Source organism: Manis pentadactyla, chromosome 14 (genome assembly GCF_030020395.1).
Source record: "Manis pentadactyla isolate mManPen7 chromosome 14, mManPen7.hap1, whole genome shotgun sequence".
Lineage (NCBI taxonomy): Eukaryota > Metazoa > Chordata > Mammalia > Pholidota > Manidae > Manis > Manis pentadactyla.
The window spans coordinates 91189893-91211632 of NC_080032.1; the positions used below are offsets into that span (position 1 = coordinate 91189893).

General features: G+C 45.4%; 1 long non-coding RNA gene across 11 annotated transcripts in view; it reads left to right on the top strand.

Moving 5' to 3' along the window:
* The first annotated feature begins 6677 nt into the window (after nt 1–6677).
* The window catches only part of LOC118914542 (uncharacterized), a 79948-nt gene continuing 64885 nt past the window's right edge, over nt 6678–21740 (top strand). For 4 of the 11 annotated variants that reach the window (XR_008993731.1, XR_008993732.1, XR_008993729.1 and 1 more), the window contains exons 1-3: nt 6678–7556; nt 7647–7782; nt 9699–9748. This is a non-coding gene — a long non-coding RNA (uncharacterized LOC118914542). The other 7 variants (XR_008993727.1, XR_008993735.1, XR_008993728.1 and 4 more) reach the window with 7 other exon arrangements.

The following is a 21740-nucleotide window of genomic DNA, read 5'->3' on the forward strand; positions in this document are numbered from 1 at the left end:
AGGTCCCATCCCGCTGCCCTGTCAGTGCAGGGAAGCTAATTCATAGCCCCAGCTGCTACCGAATATGATCCCCAGTCGCAGCCATCCAGTAAGCCTGACCGGAGAATCCAGGCACATGTGGAGCCTATCGTACAGACTCACTTGGGTAGGCAACCAAGCCAGCAGTCCTGTCCAGCCAGAGGCACTGCCCCATCCCCGCATCCCTGTCCTCAGAGCTTGAGCAATTGCCTCACCTCAAAATAGACCATAATATCAGGCCCCATCCCAAGGACATTACCAGCAGACACACACAGAAACTCAAACTAAAAGGAGGGAACGAAAATCAAGCAGGAGGAACTCCCAAACTAATTTTATGAGGCCAGCATTATTCTGATACCAGAACCAAAAAAAAGCCACCATTAGAGAAGAAGCATTTGATCAAATTCAACATCTGTTCATTAAACACTTAACAAATTCAGCAAAGAAGGAATTTATCTCAATGTAACAAAGGCCATGTATGACAGAGTTACAGCTAATATTATACTCAGTGGTGAAAGCCTGAAAGTTTTCTTCTAAGATCAGGAACAAAACAAGGGTGCCCACCCTCGCTGCTCCTGTTCACTGTCACTCTGGAAGCCCTTGCTAGAGCAATCAGACAAGAAAAAGAAACAAAGGTATTGGGATTGGAAAAGAAGAAGTAAAACAGTCTCTATTTGCAGATGACATGATTTTATATATAGAAAACACTAAAAATTCAACCAAGAAACTTAGATTTAATCAATGAATTCAGTAAAGTTATTATAGGATACAAAATTTGCTTATAAAAATCAATAGTGTTTCAGTACACTAACAATGATATTTCTGAAAAAGAAATGAAGAAATTGATCCTATTTACAACAGCATCAAAAACAATAAAATACTTAGGAAGAGATTTAGCTAAGGAGGTGATAAAATTCCACACTGAGAACCACAAGGCAGTGATGAGAGAAATTGAAGAAGACAGAAATAAGTGGAAATACATTCCATGTTCATGGATTGGAAGAATTAATATTGTTAAAATGTCATTACTATCAAAAGCCATATCTAGATTCAATGCAATCCCTACCCAGATTCCAATGGTATTTTTTACAGAAGTAGAGGAAACACTCCTAAAATTTATATGGAACCACAAGACACTGAACAGCCAAAGAAATCCTGAGAAAGAAGAACAAAGCACAAGTTATCTCACAAGCTATAACCATCAAAACAATATGGTACAGGCATGAGAACAGACAAATAGACCAAAGAAACAGATTGAGAGCCCAGAAATAAATCCAAGAGTATATGGTCAGCTAATATTTTTCAAGGGAGCCAAGAATACTGAATGGAGAAAAAACAATCTCCTTAATAAATGGTGCTGGGATAACTGGATAGTCACATGTAAAAGAATGAAACTGGATCCATACCTTACATCACTCACAAAAATTAGCTAAAAATGGATTAACAAATGTAAGACCTGAAACCATGAAACTCCTTGGAGAAAACATAGGAACAAACTCCCTGATGTGCATCTTGGTCATGATCTTTTGGACATGACACAAAAGCACAAGCAACAACATAGAAAATAACCAATTGGGACAACATCAAATTAAAAGACTTCTTCACAGCAGTGGAAACCATCAGCAAAGGGAAAAGAAAACCTATGGAACAGGAAAAAATATTTGCAGACCATATTATCTCCTAAGGGGTTAATATGCAAAGTGTAACTCATGCAACTCAACAGCAAAAACAAAAAACAAAAAACACAGTTAAAAATGGGCAAAAGAACTGAATACACGTTTCTTCAAAAAAGATGTACAAAAGGCCAAGAGGTACATGAGAAGATGCTCAACATCACTAGTCATCAGGGGGGAAATGACTACAAATTAAAACCACAATGAGATGTCGCCTCATGCCTGTCAGAATGATCATCACCAAAAAGATACAAGATAACACATGCTGGGGTGGATGTGGAGAAAAGGGAACCTTGTGCACTATTGGTGGGACTGTGAATTTGTGCAGCCATTATGGAAAACAGCATGGAGGTTCCTCAAAAAATGAAAAATAGAACTTTTCTATAGAAAATATGATCCAGCAATTCTGCTTCTGGGAATGTATTCAAAGGAAATGAAAACACTAACTTGAAAAGATATCACCCCCACCTTCACAGCAGCAGCATTTATAATAGGTGAGACATGGACACAACCTAGGCTTCTATCAGTGGACGAATGGATAAAGAAGTTGGGTATATGTGTATAATGGAATATTATTCAGCTGTAAAAACGAGGAGATCCTACCATTTGTGACAACATGGAAGGGCCTTGAAGGCATTATACTAAGTGAAATAAGTCAGAAAGACAAATACTGTATAATCTCACTTATATGTGGGATCTAAAAGCCCAAACCAAACTTCAAAACAAACAAAAAATCAAGTCCATAGGCAAAGACGTCAGGCTTGTAGTTACCAGGGGCAGGGTATGCAGGGAGGGACAACTGGAGGAAGATGGTCCAAAGTTACAATTCCAGTTATAAGAGAAATCAGTCCTAGGGTTGTACTGTATGGCATAGTTACTGCCCCTCACACAGCTGTGTATATACAGGAAAGAGTTCTCACAAGGAGAAACTTTTTTTCCTTATTTTTTAATGTATCTGTATGAGAAGATAAATGTTAGCTGAACTATTGTAATCAATTCACAATTTTTGTAAATCAAACTATTTTGCTGTATGCCTTAAGCTTATATAGTGATGTATGCCAATTATTTGTCAATAAAACTGGGAAAAAGAAAGAGCATATAGAGATGTGGGTCCTTCTATGGCTTGTTGAAGTTTATTCTGTACTTCGTCCTTGTGCATCAGAACAACCTTATTAATAGAAAATAGACTCCTTCATTCTTGTGTAGGATTGGAAAAATGCACTCTGTTAATCTTTCATTTTTCCTGTTTCTAAAGTGTGGTAATTTGTATTTGTTTCTAACCCTGTGGATAGTAGTCAGAGACTTGAAGCATTAGACATCGATGAACCTACTGCGTATGATTTCCTGTGTTGGGAGAAAAAAGTGAATCTGGGGGAAGGGTCTAGTGATGTGAGGTTCCAGCTGGAGGCTTGTGTCCCAGTCTGAGGGAGTATAAATGGCACCCTGCTGCTTTCAGTTTACTTGGCAATATCTGGCAAGAACCACATGGCAGGATTGAGCAGTTTTTTTGCAGAAGAAAAAGTTTCACAAAATTGGAAATTTTAAGAAAGTGCCTCCATGTCTGATAATCACTTGTCAGATGTTCTTTGGGTAGTAGATGCTAGAAATGCAATGATGAGTTAGTCATTATTCCTGCTTTCAAAGAACCCCCAGGCCAGAAGCAAAGACAGTATGTTTGAAAATTCCAGTACAGGGTATCAAGGGTTGTAACTGCAGGGCCTTCTGAGGGCATCCAGGAGGGGCACCTGGCTTTCTGGGAGGGGTCCGAGAAATTGTTACAGGGGAGGGAACGTCTATTCTGAGCAGAACTGGCTACATGATTGGCGGAGTCCGTGCAAATGAAAATGTCAATCACTTGTTCAAAATTATGGAGAATTTCAACATGGCAACAACAGGATTAGTCAAGCGCAGGCTCTGCTGATGGAATTTCCTTCTACTTTGATGTAAGCACCCACAGTGGGAAAACTCCAAACCATTACTGAACAAAAGGAACACAGTCTGGGCACGGATGCCACTTGTTTCTTTTGAAGTATTGCTATTACACAGCTGACCTCTGGATCCGAGAGGAAATATGCAGACCAGTTAGACGTGCCATAATCTTTGGAAGAGCCTCAGCATATTAGGATGGGTTATGACCGTTTATTATTGATTGCATTTCCCTCCAAAATGGATGGTAGGTTTTCTGGGAACTTCAGGGCATTTTAAAATACTTTCTGCAGCAGGCTGTGAAGAAATACTTTACATAAATGATAGAAAGCAAGTGTTCGTGTATTTGTCAGAAACCAGAACTGAAACCCTGTTGAAGCAGAGATCATGCACCTGCAGAACACTGTCTTATCGTTCACAATCCCTGCCCCTCTTACGAGTTCCACATATGCCGGCGGGTAGCTGGGTGACCTCTGGGGCCTCTCTGGGATTGCCTGCCTCTGGTGTCGCTTGGCCATGAGATTTGCTCTGCTAGAGGAGAGAAGCCATGCGCCCGTCTGGGCAGAAGCTTGGCACTCGTCCCTGCAAGGCCTGGCGTGTGTGCATTCTGGATGAAGAAGGCGTGGAGAAGGGCCACAGCCAATACAGGCGATGTGAATGGGAAATGCATCTTTGCTGTTGAAAGCCACTGAGATTTTGGGGCTATTAATGACATATCTATTGAAAGCTGGCCAACACAGCTTTATAATAGGGCAGTGGCTCACAAATGCAGTGTTTGCTGGAAGAATGTTTGTGAGCCCTCCTCTGGGGAGTGACTGCTCTGTTAGCAGTGACTCCGTGACTCTTCTGGAGTCAGGTGTCTGGGATTCTGCTGACGGTCATCCTGTCTGCTGGGGAATCAAGTACTTATTCTTTTACCCCCTCCAATGGCAGATACTCTCTCATATTTTGTATATCCCTTGTTTTGATATCTAAATATAGTTTATTATACATATATTACATGTATTATATACACATGCTACATATGTCATTAGTACACATTATATTACATATAACATACAACTTATTAGTATATACTTATTAGTACACACATATTATAACTACTAGTATATACTGCATTGAATATATTTGTGTGTGTATATATATATATATATATATACATAAAATATACATATAACCATATTCTTTACATAGGACATATTTAGGACAAAGGAATTAATAAAATATTACCTTAAAAAAGTAATAGTGAGGAAAAGCAGTTTCACTTCTCCCTATGAAATTTTAAATTATCTTATGTCATTTGCCTATTTAAAAAAAAATTGTCACTATAGATCAGGCCCTGTGCCAGGAAATGGGGATAAAAAGGGGATCAGGACAGAAACAGACTTGTCCTCTCTGAGCTGACATCCTAGAGGGAGAAGGCAGAAAATAAACAAATAAGCAAATAAACACAGCAACAGGCCCCAAATCCATCAATTAAAGGTTGTTGGGAGGGCTCTTTAGTGACTAAATAAGAATAATGGTTAACTTAGAGCCGTTTCAAGTAAGGGAAGTAATATTTGCTGAGCACCTACCTAGGAATTCAGCTAGTTTATCTGAATCATTTCATTTAAATCCTATAATAACCTAGTGAATAGGTCCATTTTACAGATGAAAAAATGTCAGATTCACAGAAGTCAACAAACTTTCCTAAGATAACCAGCTGCAAACCAAAGAGTGGGCTTTTACTGCCTGCTTACTCCTCCTGCCTGAGGATCTCTTTTAAAGCAGAAAAACTGCATCTTTCTGTCCACTCTCATCTCTATGCATCTTCAGTTATGTTATTCTTTAGATGATAAATCATTTTGTTTTAGAACAAAGTTAAATTTCAGCCTTCTGTTTCCCTGTTTCTCTCTTATAAATAGAACACTGAATTAAGTTCTGGAGAACTGCCTGTAAGCCACAGTTTTGCTACTTGGTAGCTGTGTGATTACTGGCATGTCACTTAACCTCTCTGAGCGTCTGCTTCTTCATTTGCAAAAGTAAGAGTGACAGCTGTAAGGTTTATGACCTCAGATTTTGAATAAGCAAGGTGGCTTGCTTGTAGTGAAGTGCTCAGCATTTTCTATACTTTCCCACTGATGTTGCACCCTGATGGGATTCTCCCTGGGGTTTGTATAAACCAAGCCACTTCCTCAGGGAAGTGGCTCAGGGCCCTTGGGGAACTGAGCACTGAATCCTGAGTCTGTAGGAAGCTCTCCCTGCCTCTGCATCTGCCCACCAGTGATTTTTTTCAGGCTGGGGAAATATTTGCCTGTGGTGCACTCTGCCCTCGGGGGTCCAGCCCCAGGGTGACCTTAAAGGCTCCTCAGTGAAGGCGGAAGCAGTGGGGAATGGCCCTTTCCTTTTCCTTCAGCTGTCTGGGTGAGTGCGGCTTAACAGTGCACAGTCCAGGACGGCACAAGCCATTTCCGAAGAAACCTCGAATATGATTCCGTTTCAAGTCATAAGCCCTGTTATGGAACGTTCTAGAACTCCCGATGCTGAGTGTTCCAGCAGCCCCATGGCACAAGTTTGGGGGTTCAGGGTGTCTCCCTCCTTGGATGTTAAAACTCATCACCTAAAAATGGCTCAGCTGTGGCCCTAACGGAATCTTCAGGGCCCAGCCCAATGGCATAATCCGATTTGAAAACCAAGATCTCATGGTAATGAACAATGCAGAGAGAGAAGGGGCCTCTGTCTGGGCTAGACCTTATCTGTTTGATCATTTCCAACATCTCTAGGAGACCACACATCTGTCACACAAGGGGTCTGCAGGCTTGGCTGTGAGCCGAGGGTAAACTGTATCAAGAAAACCAGGCAGCAGATCAAAAAAGGGGAATAAATTCTCACTCTTTTATGTTCTTGCCTAAAAACAGTCTTGGACAGAGAATGTCATGGGATGATAATTTCTGTTCTTGCCTGCAAATTGGTAATGTTAAACCCTGCCTCCCGGGGGTGTGTGACACAGGTGGCGTGGTGGCATGGGTAATGTACTGACAGCCTCCCAGGTGTTCAGCATGGGGCAGGTGCGGAGGGCATGTCAGCTCTTCCCGCATGCTTGCCAGCTCTGGGCTACCTGCTGTGTGCTAAGTGTGAGGCTCTGTGGCTTACAAGCCGTACAGGGTATGTGAGAGCTTCCCCTCAGCAAGCGTGTGGTCTAGGAAGGAAGGTGCGATGTGGAAACAGACAGCTACTGGTAGGAAGGAGCCCCAGAAATGGCACCTTTTCCTGGAAACTAGGAAGTTCAGAGTGGGACCCTGGCATTGGGTGGATTCTGGAAAATGTGGCAATGATCTGTTAGCTCCTGGGACCTGCTCTTCCTTCAGGGAGGCCCTGAACATTCTGCTTGCAGCCCCTGGCAGCCTACAGAAGCAAAGGCCACCTGCTGGAGGGCCAGAGGCTGATGCACAGAGGGTAGGCAGAGGGGCCACTCACAGCAGGCTCCCAGAGGGAGTGTTTCTGCCGCAGACTGGTCTGCATGAGACATGAGAGGGAAAAGAGCAAGAACAGCCTGATGAAGTTTGTTTTCAACCTAAAGTGAAGGACCAAGAATGACTGACCCTACGCAGCCCTCATCGCCATTGATTTACTGGTTCCCATCATGGGTCCACGTCAGAATCACCTGCGGAGATTTAAAAAGTTGCAAGCACCTGGCTCCACCCGTGGGCATTCTCACGTTGGAGGACTTAGGGTGGGGCCCAGACATTTGCTTTAAAAAATGCTCTGCAGGTCATTCGGAAAGCAGCCAGGGTGTTGACGCACGCTGTTGATCAATGTGGGCTTGGTTGTTCTTTAAACAAAAATACTCTTAGAGGAGGGCGCTGATAATGCCAGTAGGTTTCCGTGCCAATTCTCCTTCAGATTGTTCTGTTTGCCAAAATAGATACGAGAAGCTCACATGAATAGACAGATAAAAAGGTAAGTCCTTCCTCTTCTGTACAGTTTTTTGTAGAAATGCCCTAGAGGCATATTTTGGCTTATCTTTGTTCTATACTGTTTTGCTCAAAGCCAACATTTCACAGGTGGTCTTCCCTAGAAGCACCAAGCAGAGCGTCACTGACCCAGCTGGAGGGTTACTGACTTTCAGTGAGCGTCCATCATGTGCTAGGGACAGTGCCGGCCGGTCGCACACACGTTCTCTCAGGTGAGTCAGGGTATGCCTGGAGTAGGACTGATGAGGCCATTGTGAACTGGTGAGAATGTTTAGGGACCGTGACAAATAGAAGTTTATCTGCACATAGTACTCTGTGCTGCTGAAGACATGGTGGGGCCGCGGTAGGTGATCAGTTCTGGGGACACTGAAAATTGGGGCAACTTTTTGAGCATATGTTTGGTTATGTATCTTAAGAACTAGTGCTATGTAAATGTTCTCACCATTTCATTCATTAATCCGATTTCTGGCAATTATTTTAAGAAAAATACTTTTAAAAATAGTAACAGACTAAGAGAATAATTACTGTATTTTTTAATCAGCAACATTTGGAATCTTAATTTTTAAGGACATAAGTAAATTATTGTATCATTATTTCATATAAAGACACAACTGATCATTATAAAGTCCATGGATCAACAGATAAAACCCTTATGATAAAATGTCCAATGAAAACGTATGAGAGGATACTACGCAAAAGCTGTGAGAAAGTGGGGGGTGGTCTGTGTGTCCGAGTAGAATTCAGGGTGTTTTCTTCTGGGTGTGGCCAGTGGATATTGTTTGGCTTGTGGTGCTTCCCTTTCCGCCCTTCAGGGACCCAAGAGGAAAGAGCAACTCCCCACCTCTGGCCAGTGGGCTGGAATAATGGATGCCTGGAGGTGGGGTGGCTTTGCCCTTTTTTTCTCTGGCAAATGAAGAAAATTTACCTGTCGTATGGGACAATCAAAAGCCAGAGAGAGAGGTCAGGAGCCAGAAAGAGGGTGGATGTATGTGCAGATGTAAAGGGGCAGATGGAGTGAAGTGCCCACCTGATGAAAGTTTGTAAGTCCCCGAGACAAACCTCTAACTTTCTTATTTATGCAAACCCACTAAGTTATTATCTTATGCTAGGTAACCTCCTTGATATTTGCAAATTTGTCATTTGTAATCTAACAATAGAATTAATTTAATTGTAGCAGTTTTTATACTACCATAGAATTTGCCAAGGTTGTTTTTTGTTTGCTTGTTTTTAAATAAATCTTTTATTTCTGAACCACTGGAACATTTTGTATTTGTATGTAAATACTGCTCTAGTGAATCATTTCCCATTAAATTACCGATAGACGTTTGGTTCCTACTGAACTGTAATTTCCTCCCGTCTCCTTTTCAGCTTTTCCTGCAACATCAGCCACATTTCCTCACATCCTGCTTCTGACAATAGTACACCGAGAATGCTTCCAGAAGGGTGCTCTGAACCACAGTGTGAATTCAGATTTGTACAGGGCAGGAATGTGTAGGGAATTCTGAAATAAATCTACAAACATTATTTAAGCAACCTACTGTGCGCCAGGCACTGGGGCTACAGCAAGAGAAACAAAGCGGAGGGGAGCCCCGCCCGTCTGTGCTCCCTCCACCTGCGAGCCACATGTGCCCGTGCCGGTTGTCTGGGTGCTCACGTGGGGCGTTTACTCAGCACCTGTTTCTTGCACGCTTAGTGTCTCTGCACAGAGGCAACAGGCTAATAGCCAACATTTATTGAACCTTTATTCTGTACCACCCAAGTATGCATTAATTATCTCCCCATTTGCCAGATGAGGAAACTGAGGCACAATGAGGCTACTTAAGGAGCCCAAGAGGCAGAGGTGGGTTTAAACTGAGGTAGTCTGACTCCTTGCCTCAGGACGATGCTGCTTACACAGTACTGCAGAAATCTCAGAAGTGCTGGTTGTGGTCCTTACATCAGTTTAAAAATTCCTTTGAAAAAAAATCTATTAAATTTAATCTTGGTGGTGAGGTACCCAGATATCTGGCCAGGATGAGATAGAGAGAGAATCCCTTCTCCACTTGTTATGCTTTGAGTCTGGGGATAAAATGGGAGTTCCGAGAAAAGTGAGCTAAAATATGAATTCATATGTTTATCTGTTCTACAGCTGGTTACTGACTATTGCTGTTGACACCGTTTGTAGAAGCCCTCAGTGTGGTAAGTGCACTATATCATCGCTGGTGAGTTCTGAGCTGGCGGGCTCACAAGGCGCCGTGAAAGCACGGAAGGGGGGACAAGCAAGCTGAGCCTGAAATATGAGCAGGAATTCTGCAGTGGACACCGCAGGGCAGGGCTTGTGTGGGAAGGAACGCCTTCCCAGGGAGGATGTGCTTTTAAGCTCTCTCAAGGGTGTCTTGAGAATTCCAAGTGGCTCGCAGTGCAGGACTAGAAACAGAGGTGGGAGCTGTGCAAACTAGTGGAAAGCATTTGGACTGATCTTTGAGGTCAGGGGGTTGTATAAACATTTTCAGTTGCATATACCTAACAGTAAAAATAACTTGAGCAGATACTCTTTAAATATCTTTAAATATGTGGTTGATTAAAATTTATATGGATATTTATTTCTTTATGTACTTGTATAATCACACTAGTCTTATCTCTTACAAATACACAGAAATAAGATGTGGGTAATCTTCAAAGATACATCTTTATTTTTGTTCTCACAAAAGTAGTTAAATATTAGAATGAACAGTATGTTTGAAAATGTCATGTAGTTTTGAAAATATTGGTTTAATACTTTGACGGTAATTTAAAGGACTGGTTCTAAGTTCAGTTTATTTTTATTTCTGTGTTTAATCAAGACAAGATACTTTACAAGGGGGCAGAGTTCCATTTGCAGAAATACTGGCAGGACTAAGTCATGACGCTGGTTCTTTAACCTCAAGCATCCTGCTCAGGTTTTCCTTGAAATTTAATCAATAGCTTTCCGTCTTCTCTGGTATCAGTAAGTCATTCTTGCAAACTTTTCAGATGTTTCAGCTTGTATTTCTAGCAGCTGGTCCAGATCCAGGCACAGTCTTTATCTGGGAAAGTTTAAAATAGGCTAGGAAGTTCTGTTTCTGATTTAAAAAAATACATATATATAGGAGAGGGTTTTGGTTGTTTCTTGGTTTTAAGTGAGACATTTACATTATTTTCAGCCATCAGCCTATTAATGATGGAGCAGTATTCCCAAGGTCTCCTGCTGTGTAACAAGTTATCCTGCAAATTAGTGGCTTAAAACAACAGACATTTGCTCCATCATAATTTCTTTGGGTCAGGAATCCAGGAGTGGCTTAGCCTTTGTTTTTTTGTCTCAGTGCTACAGTGGAAGTGTAGTCAGCCCTGCTCAGTTCAAGGCTGGACTTGGGGGAGAACCTGCTTCCAAGCGCATCCACATGCCGGTCTGCAGACCACAGACCCTACTGGCTATTGGCCAGCCACAGGGGCGCCTTCCCATGGCCTTCTCCATACAGAGAGCAAATGCAATGGAAATCAGTCTTTTTGTAACATGATCTCAGAAGTGACTTTGGCTGTGCTCTGTTTGTTAGAAGTGAGTCCCTGGGCCTGGCCCACACTCAGGTGGAGGGAAGACTGTGGAAAGTAGGAGGCAGGTGTGGGGTGGTGGTGGTGAGGTAAGTTCAAGGCCGCCTACCACACCCATTTGCAAAATAGCAAATTAATTTAGGAAGCAGTTAGTTTCCACTGAAATGTCATTTTCACCTTGAAGAGACAAGTATAAGTGTATTTATTTTTCTGGAACTATCTGCCTGGTCCTGGCAGCACCTAGTTGTCACGGAAAGGTCAGATGACTCGGGGGACTTGTCGTTTGCAAAGGAAAAGTGTGTAAGTCATCTTTTAGCTGGACAACTTTTTAAACTATGTTGACACAAAATAACTGGCAAATGGGTATGAGTGTAAACTTTTTTCACCTAGCTGAAAAGAATGCCAAGTCTGTACTTTATAAAGGACTGAATTTTGAAATGTTAGGTGGAGATAGACAAGTGTACAGTACCAACCACATGTTCAGTATTAGTTCACTTTCTTTCCATTTATATCCTCTTTAGTTTTGTTAAAGATTAAGAATACACAAAAATGGAAGTGCTACTACTGTTTTCTGCATCCCATGGGCCATCTAGGGCGCCCCTGGGGTGCACGCACACTCCCCTGGGGACCTAGCTGTAGGCCAAGGATTTGTAACTGAGGATTTATTATTTATGGGTGATTTACTTTCAAGGAGTGAAAATAGTGAGCAAAGATCTTATCAGATGTCTCCAAATTTAGAACCCCTGTTCTAGGTCATGGGTAGCCACTAAAGAATGTTAAGGAGGAGAACATGAAGAGATTAGCATTCTGACCAGGCAGTGGGCTGGTGGGGGGCCTGGAGAGGGTGAGCCTGGGGGTGCCGAGGAGTATTTGCTCCCTCCAGGGGCAGAAGGGAACCAGGGACTGGAAAGAAGCCACGACGAGCGTGGGCTCATACAGGCAGCGTAAGAAGAAATCCTCCAGAGGAAATCAGAACTCAGATCTAAAGACATTTCAGTTCTCTTCCTTTTTTTAAAAAAAGTTGTCTTTTCTTTATGTACTTATTATCACTATTATTAATTTGTTTTTTTTCCTGGAGATTCAAGCTATGGGAGAGCAAGATATTCAGAAATATGGGTAATCAATATTTGTAGCAATCAGGTCATGCAGGAACAGAGGGGTGTTTGGGAGGAGAGGTGTAGGGTGGAGCACCACGTGAATTTGCAGTCTGATCAACATGTTTGTGGGCTAGAAAATACAATCGGTTTGGATTTTGCTGCCATACCTTCTTTAAGAAGGGCGAGGTGTTTTCAGGATTTTCCCCCTTTCTCTAGATTTGTAATTTATTTCTAGTGACAGCATTGCATTGGTTTCACCTGAGCTGGTGGTGGCTTGCGCCGGGCTCTTCTCTCTCTCACATGGTGAAGCCTGGCGCTTCCTGCCTCCCCAGCCTTACTTAACTGGTCCCTGAGCATTACCCCCAGCACCCAGGTCAGCCCAACATGTCCTCTCAGGGGGTGTGGTATTCCTGGGGTCCAGGCGGGGTGGGGAGAGGCAGCTGGCCTTTAGCCAGCCTGGCTGGGTCCTTGCTCAGCCCCACTGCCCAGGCCAGACCTGCTAGCCACCCTCATGGACGGGGGCCTCCCACCGCCTCTGTGGTCCCAGGTCTCTCCTGGTCAGGCTGCCTCCCCGAGTCTGGGCTGGGGCAAGGTTGGCAGCCCCTCCAGTTCCATGGCTGCTTTCCAGAGGCTGGGCAGGCAGGTAAGGCAGGTGGTGGGCAGGGAGGTGAGCAGGGGCGTGGATGGGGGGCTGGACGAGACTGGGCCGGGGTGCTGCCCAAAGAGGTGAGCATGGGCTGGGCAGGCAGGTAGGCAGGACCTGCCTCTTTGAGCAGCAGTGCCCGCAGGGTCCTCCGTACTGTCCTCTGTGCGATGTCCTTGAAAAGCAGGGTTTATTTTGGCTGCCAGGGGTTATGAACAGATGTCTTGAACTGCAAACATTTCAGCCTTGCTGGTGTTAGACCTGGACAGCTGGGCTCCTGGCACATGTGGAACGGTGTCTGGGGGGCCTGAAGGAATCTCACCTCCTTTGCATCTTTCTTGGGCAAAGGGCTCTTAGGTTGGCATAGGGGTCTGCTTCCAATCTTTTGCAGTGACTGTTGAGGCTAATGTACTGTGTATTTCACTGAATTTTATATTTGAAAAACTATTTACAGGCCTACAAATATAGGTTTCTTTATTTTCTAATTTGAGGTATAGGTTTAAGAGATTCTTCATGTGATCCATCTGATCCCTTGAGCAAAACCCCACGACTGCCACCTGGAGTCGGACAGGCCGGCTCATGGCCTCGTTAAGGCGTCATCTGTGTAACTGGGGATGTCCCTTCTCTTCCCTAAGCCCCTGTTTTCTCCTTTATAACAACCTCGGCTCTATCACACGGTGGGATTCCTCAGTCACGGAGAATTAGAAATGATGACTGAGACCCAGAATCGTGCCTGTCACATAAATGAACTTGTTAAAGGAAAATTACTATTTTACTGTACAAATTGTCACCCATGTGGCCTGCAGGGCCTTTGTGGAGAAATGAATCAAGGTTTGTTGACACAGACACGTGTGTGAGTCTTATGACCCAGCTGAGTCAGCAAGTATTTATAAAGTGCCTGCTGACAGCGCTGTGTGGCTGTATGAAGCATCATTGTCCAAAAAGCAAAATCACCAGCTTTCTACACATTAAATACTTGTAATCACATGTGGCAAGACATGTTAACAAAAACATTTACAAAAACAGAATTCAAAAAATTCCAGGTAGGTCTTGAGTCCACGAGCTCCTCTCGTTCTGGGAGTTGAAGGTGAGTTCCGCCATCACCCCAAGGTCTCTACCTTTCAGGGGTCTGAATGAGGCCAGGCGTCCACTTCTGGGCTCTGAAGTCATTGTTTTGGCCCTGGGTTTGGGACATTGACTTCGCCACTGGTGATAAATGTAAATAGAAAGCTGATTCATAGCCTGATTAATGCAGATGAGCCTGTTGGGGGAAGGCATGTGCCGCATCCTCACGCGTGCCTTCTGATGGAGTTTTTCAGCTCTCGGGTTCACGTTGATCATGTGGGCACCAAGGTGCTGTGGGGAGGTTTCCGAATCTCCTCCCTTTCGCTCTCTGCTGCGGTGGGCCCCTTCCTGCCGTCTCCCAGAAGCTCTGTTCTCTGTCTTGTCCACCCTGAATCCGCCCATCACCCCATCTCACTTGAGAGCACTTCCTTAAAGCCTTGCTGAACAGGTGCCTGTCTTTAAATAGCCCCAGTTGCCTTTGTGTCTCCATGTCTGTCACTGTGTTCACATATTCATCTGTGTCCTCTGGAGAGCTCACGAGGGTTGGGATTTGTGTCGCTTTTCATGTCATGCTCCACATTATTAAGGGTTAAATGAATTTTGGCGACAATAGGTGAAGAGTGTGTTGGGAAAGCTCTCAACACACTTGTTTTTTCATTTAGCAGTTCTGGGCTAGTCTGGTATCTTACCATGGACCAAATGCAAGGCTCTGAGTTTTTTCTTGAGGAATGTGCCCAAGTTTGGACCTAGTGGGTGAGTCACAGACTCTAGGGAATTTCAAAGCCATGGTTTATGGAGAAAGGAGGCTTGAAAGAGAGAGGGAGGGAGTGTGAGGAACCTGCTGAGTGAGGCCTCGAGGGCCCCGTGTGACTGGACAGCTTCCCCACCTGTGTGCAGGAGGTGGGGGGTGAGCCCTCCCATCTGTCTGATGGAGAATGTCGAGAAATGGACCATAGGTGCTTCTCCCACTTGGTCCAATTTGGTCGGCAGATGTAGTACGTGCTACGATTGTCTGGGCTGCTTTTAAAAAAAGAAATGCATTCAGTCCCACGGAACCCTCTGAGGAGCGCTCGGTTTCATGCACGAGGGAGCAGAAGCCCAAGACCACACGCTGAAGGGCAGGGTAGGCTGGCCCAGGGTGTGCAGGCCCACAGCCCATGCTGAGGCTCCTCCTCACCTCGTCCCTGTTCATTTTCACTCCTGAGCTTTTCTCCCACTGGGAGGAGAGGAACCTAATGTTTTCTGGCTCATGGGAATTTGCCTTCTGCTCCGGGCCTCGCCTGCTGGTAGGCTCGGTGTGTCTTTGTTGAGTGAAGGGGTGAGCCCTCTGCAGTGTGAATTGAACGAGCAGTGTGGGTCTGGGGGCGCCTGGTCGGGGGGTGGGCAGGAGGCCTCTCTGATTAGCTCCGCGATCTTGGGCGAGGTGCCGTGAAACATGCTGGCTTGTGTGGTTTATGGTGAATCGCCCGTTTTCCTGCGCCGTTTTCCCCATTTGACAAGGAGATACAGTGACACTTGCCTCCTTCCTTAATGTATTTGCTGTTTCCTCAAAATTTTGCTGTGAATGAAAATTTAGTAGGAATATGATGAGCTTAAAGATTATAAGAAGTACATAAATACCATTTCATGGAAGGTCACCTATAACATCTTTTTCAACCAGGGAAATACTGAGTCGTGGTGGCATTTAATGTTCTGCCCTAACTACAGATGTTTTAATATCAGGAAACTCTTAGTGTTGTAGCAGCTGAAGAAAGGTATGAAGAAAATCACAGATTATTCAGACATAATACACAATTACAAGGCCACATAATCATTGAATTCACTGACAATTCTGAAGTTGAAATAATTCTTAGTCATGAAATTATCCTTGTTCTATATTATATATCCTGTTAGTGAAGGGCTCGATGTCAGAGAGATGAAGACTGTTCATTATTATAAGTGCTGTAAAGGGCTGACTTGGAGTCTGATGGCCTTGCCCACGTTGTATTCCTTTCCTGCGAGTCTGCTCACCCCAGAGAAGGGCACACAGGGTAGAAAGCAGAGGGTCATTCAGGGGTGACCCGGGGCTGTTCATGTGAGTGGCCAGGTACAGGGCAAACAGCAGCTCCAGGCTGAGTGCCTGGCTCCCTGTTATTTATCAGCATCAAGAGGAAGATGTGAGCAGGTGTGATGGGAAGAAAGCAAGCGGAGAGCCCTTGAGTCACTAGCATAATGCCACACAGGGCATGTGGCAAGGGCGGACTAAGAGCCCTGGGCTTCTGAGCTTCTCTGCGGGTACCTGTTTACCACAGCCTGACATCGGTCCTGGTTTCCCTGAGAGCTGACATCCTTCTCTTGGATTTGCAAGATGAAGACAGAGAACAGATAGAGCTCTCCCCTCGCTCAGGGGCTGTGCTGGGAGAACTGCGACCCTGGCATTACATGCAGGAATATAGCAGTCAACATGCGGAACGATTGATGGTGTTTGCACGGGGGGCAAGGGTGAGGGGAAACAGGAAGAGAATTTCAGGGCAGCAGAGAAGGATTTTCTCTCTTCTCTCAAAGGTGCCTCATTTGGCAGAAGCCCGTTTCCTCCCAGCAAATTCTAGGGTCAGAGAGAGTCGTGGGGGGCTTGCTTCGGGCGTCGGCTTTGGAGATCTCTGAGGCCTGCTCTTCCTCCTCTTCAGGCCTGATATTTGGGAGGGTCTTCAGTCCCTGCATTCTTGCTGTGATTCAGGATTTCTTCCTCTCCTGCTGCCCTTCACTCGGAGCCCGCACACAGCCCTGGCTGAGCTTTGGACGACAGGCCTGTCGGGACACCGTCTCCTGACCCTGGGGGACGTCCTGATCCCTTTGGTGAGGACAGCTAGTTTGGAAGCCTGTTCAGCTGCCCGCGTTGCTCAGCTCTCAGGGTCACTCTGTCATCAGCCAAATACTGAAACAGGTGGAACCTGCCACCAGTAATGTGAGCAAGTGAAAGAAAATGATTCAGTCGAGTCGGGTGGGAGAGAAGCCTCCTGGTGACTTGCAGCAGGGGCCCTCGGGTGGCTCTGCTCCTAAAGAATGTGCTGTTCCCGTGTCATGACTGTGGTGGGTTCGGAGCAGCTGGACACCTGACCGTAGCCTCCTGGCACAGAGCCACCTGCCCCTCGGGGCCTGCCCGCAGGGGCGACTCCCTCACCCCTCGGGGAGCTCCAACTGGCTGACCTTGCCGTGGGGCTGGCAAGGTTTCAAAGAAGCTATTGCCGCGCACACTCGTTTCCCACCTTTTCTCCTGCTCCTTCGTCTCACTGGTCTGTTAACAGGAATTTGCATGTTGCTCAGTGAATGCATCCAAAATACAAAAATACACATGGTTCTCAGCCTTGCTTTTCTGTCTCCTGCTGCTGGGTCAGGTGATCCAATCCCCCAAACCCTTCTGGGGGTCTGCCCAGGGGTCAGCCTCTCCCGCCCTGCCTGCCTAAATTTACATAAAGGCAGAAGAACCTAGTGGGAACACCTCACTGTGTTAAAGGAAGACGTGAGCTCTAGGCCAAGTGTCACAAGTTAACAGCTATGTGACTCCTAGTACCTCCAGTTTTAGTCTTATGTGATAGAGGTAAGATGCTTGTCACATGCCCACGTAACAGGGATGCTATGAAAATGGATAAATCGATGCATGCCAGCCCCAGGGTCCCTTTGAAGTAAATCCTACGTGAAGTCAGCAATTGAGGTTATTGTTATAATGATGTACATGGATGTAAATGCTCAGCAAGTCTTAATTACATAAACACAGGGAAGTGGAAGAGGTGTGTTTTTATGCTAAAAAGAAGAAATGGCCACCGCCTTCCTCTCTTTCTTTTCTTATTTTCAAGTTGTGTATGCGTTAACATTTTTTAATTGTCCAACTCTGTCTTGTGAAGATTTTGCTAACTGGTAAGTTTAGACTATCTAGTGAAAAACCATATCCTCTTCTTCTTGATGTTTTATGACTTTTAAGGATTTTGACCTAAATGCTGAAGAACAAAGTCAATTGTTCAATCAGAAAGGCAGAATGTAAATATTTAGCTTAGGCATTTGGAGTATCTACTTTCACAGTCACAATACTTCCTTGCAAATGTTTGAGCAAGAGTCATGATGTGGCTCTTTGAACAGCATGGGAAGTGAAGATAAAACCCTGACCGTAGGCTTCCTTCCTCGGTTCTGGGTGGGAGCTCACTGAGGTTCCCTTACGATTGGCCGGGGGCTTTATTCGTTCTTAAAGTGACTCCATACAACGTACTTTTGGAAAATATTAGTTGCATTTTGATAGAGACATGGCTATGGCGGGTCAGGTGGGCGATGACTCTTGCGAAGTGAGACGGTGCTGCCCTTTTATTCCTCTTTGGGTTCATTTATTACCAGGTTCTCTAAATCAGTTCGAACTTCATAACTTTATTAGTCATTCACTTTCTGGAGATTTTGATCATTGATTCCTTTATTAGGCCACCCATTCACTCACTCATACACTGGCCATCAAATATTCAGTGACCTAATAACAGGTGCCAGCCACGTTCCAGGTGCATTTATATCTCCTAAAGGCATGGGTTTAGGCACATTTATTGTGCATTTGCAAACCTATTTGTTTTAAAGCACATCCTGAGTTCTAGAAAGATGTGAAAACACCTGAGGATGGTACTTTTAGAGAGAAGAGGCCACGGAGGCAGCCTCAGCCGAGGTGATGCTCTAGTCACGGAGCGTGTGCAGTGCTGTGTCCAGAACCGTGTCCCTCATCTCAAAGAGTCTGTGAAAACTGAAGTAAGAAAGTCATGTGAAGTGATTACATCTCAATAACCATATAAAAAAAATGAGTACAGAATAATTGTTTTTGTAATTGTACCAAGTGATGAATTTAAAACGTGGCCTCGGGGGTGGATCTGAGCCTGCTGCTTGCCGGCCGTGCGGCCTTGGGCAAACTGTTCCGCTTCTCCGTGCGTGGGTTCGTCCTCTGTAAACTGAGGAGAGTAATTATGAGGAATAAATCAAATAATAAATATAAATAATTTAGAATGTTTCCCATACATGATAAACACAATAAATATTAGCTATTATTATTTGTCTATCACAATATTCCCACTCTTCCCCATGAGAGAGGGGAAGGCTGGCAAAACAGCAGATTAAATTAAGATAGAATTTTTTTTAATTAAAGGAAATCAGCAATTCGAACTTCATGTAACTGAAGTGTCCTGTCCTATGAAATTGATGAATTTCTCACATCATATCATACACCTCATTGCAGTGCCCATGTTACCGAGTGCCAGAAACAATTCCCCATGGAGAACAGAGCCATTCAAGAATAACCAATTCTTATGTTTTTTTGGTTCAGTTCGTACTTAGCGAGCATCTTGTGTGTGTGAGTTTAGTGCCCGGAGATGGGGGAAGGCAGGTGGTTCACAAAGGGGACCCTGAGTGGTTCTGTAAATCCAGGAAAAGGAAATCCCAGGGCAAAATACCTCTAAAAGCTAAAATCAGTCAAAGGGAGAAATGAAGTTTAAAACCTGTTTATTGCTTACAAAGTGCAGTCCAGGGCCGTCTCTCTCCCCTGCTCCAGAGGAAGCAAGCAAGTCAGCCCCTCACCTTAAACTCTCAGGTTCAGACATGCCCTCAGTTGTGCAGGTAATTACCCACTGACACGGAGATGACCTTCTCTCCACCCCTGAGGATATGCAGATGCACTAAAGCCAGGCGAGATATTCTGGAAATGTTACAATTTTACCCACAGGTTCTCCCACCCAAGGGTGTGCAGTCTTGTGAGTCAGGCAAGTCAGATACGGAAGGAAGGGTCAACAGCAAAACCTGACAGGAAAAGTCGAGAATGTGATGTGATCACCACTCCAGGGCTGACAGAGGCAGTGTGCGTGGGGTGAGCAGTGCCTCAGCAGAGGCGGACGAGGCTGTGGTAGTGATGAGCAGCTTAGGAGACAGGTGATGGCGTCAGCCAAGAAAGCTGAAATCATTTCAGGTCTTTTATATCTTTGAGCTCAGACTTGATGTTTTTGAGAGACATGCTGCCTAGAAAAAAAAATGCATGGGCTTCGAATTAAAACAGGGCTCCCATCTGAGTCCTGCACGGACAGCTGCGCAATCCTATCGATACATTCAACCTTCCCAGGCCCCTGTTTCCTCCCCTGTGAAGTGAGCGTCACTCTTGCCCTGCCAACCACGTGGCCGTGCGGCTCCAGGGCAGCTGGGCTTGGTTGACCGCAGGCCAAGCCTATTCCACAAGTGTAGGGCTTTGCAGCAGCATCTGGTTTGAAAGGGCCTACCCTTTGTGAGAAGCCCCCACTTGAAAAACATGTGCAGCTAAGTGGTGTACAGAACCAGCTTCCCCTTGTCTAGTAGTTTTCCCATCAAATGCTCCTGGGTTCATGGTAGTTCTTTCGTAAGCCACTTCCCTTTGAAATCCTGAGCTGTCTCGATACGGAAACTGACCATTGGGGCAGTGGTGAACGAGCCAGTTTATTAAAATTGTCGCCTGCTCTTTGGAGAATGTGGGTCTCTTCTGGTTTTTTGTCAGAGGCTGCAACCCCGTGCAGTTGCAGAAACTTGACCTTAAATGCTTTTCATTGGCAGCATCTCGCTGCTCTGTGATTCTAGCTTGCAAAATAAGCTCTTCTAAATATATCACCCATGACATCTCTGGCTTGTCATGCTTTCAATTTCTCACTTCTTGGGTTATTTGAAGATGTTTATATTTACCTAATCCCTCAAGCAGCCCCAAGGGAGGGCAGGCTGCCACCAGGCTGCACACGGCCGTCAGCTCTCGTTGGCCGGAAGGGATCCAATTCACTTCCCTTTGATTTTTTCAACCAAGTCACTGCATTTTTGACCCAGTCACACATCCCCCTTTGTTACAGTCTCGTTTGAGTCATTGCTGCTGTGAATGCCCAAACGCTGGTCTGGTCTCATGTGCCTGTTTTCCTTTTTCTGCTCATGGGGAAGTCTCATGCCTTGGCCCTGTCTGTCCCCCACAGAGCGTAGAGTCTAATGGAAATGGCCTCAGGTTCTGTGTCTGTGGATACAGTGGGTGCAGCTGGTATTCCACATGGTGGGTGGGGGGGGTGTGGTTGGAGGAGGGAAGGAGGAAGCCATCAGTATAAAATTGCAGCATATGTTTAAGAACAAAAACCAAACGCTTCCTTTTTCCTGTTCCTTGACACTGGGAATCTTGCAGCCCAGGGTCAAAACATGCCTCCTCCTGAAAGCTTGGGTCTGAACCCTTGCTTCACAGCCCTCTTCTCCTTTCCAGGACGCTTTGCGGCCAGAGCAGAGGATTGACCAGTGTAGGTTAGGCATCCTTGCTGTTGAAGGAGGACCTTGATGGAAGGATTAAAGCTTGAATGGAAGTGTGCTGGGGCGTCCAGCCCCTGCTCCTCGCCTGCCCACCTCCTGGCCCTTGTTTTTCCGCTCTGATTTGCAGTGCTGTCCGACCAACCGCACTGCACCCTGGCCCAGTGGGGTCCGGAGCCCAGCGGGCGCCTTTGCCCTGTACAGCCTTTCTCAGAGGGGGCGGCTGGGCAGGCCTGTCCACGTGTGCAGGCTGCAGCGGGCATGAAGTTTTGGGGTTTGCACGAGTTCCTGCCACAGAGTTTGGGGAGCGAATCTGTAGCCGCCTGAACTGAAATGCTTCCTCCTATGCTGCCCACAGAAGAAAGTTACCTGAGTGTGACCCCAGCCTGCAGGGTGAGGACAGCACTGCTCCAGGGGCCACGGCGATAGTGACAGCACCTCGGCTCCACCCTCTGGGCCTGCTGCACAGCTCACCTTCGCCTCAGTTTCGTCTTATAGCACACGGAGAGCTGCCTGTGATGGGGGAACAGGG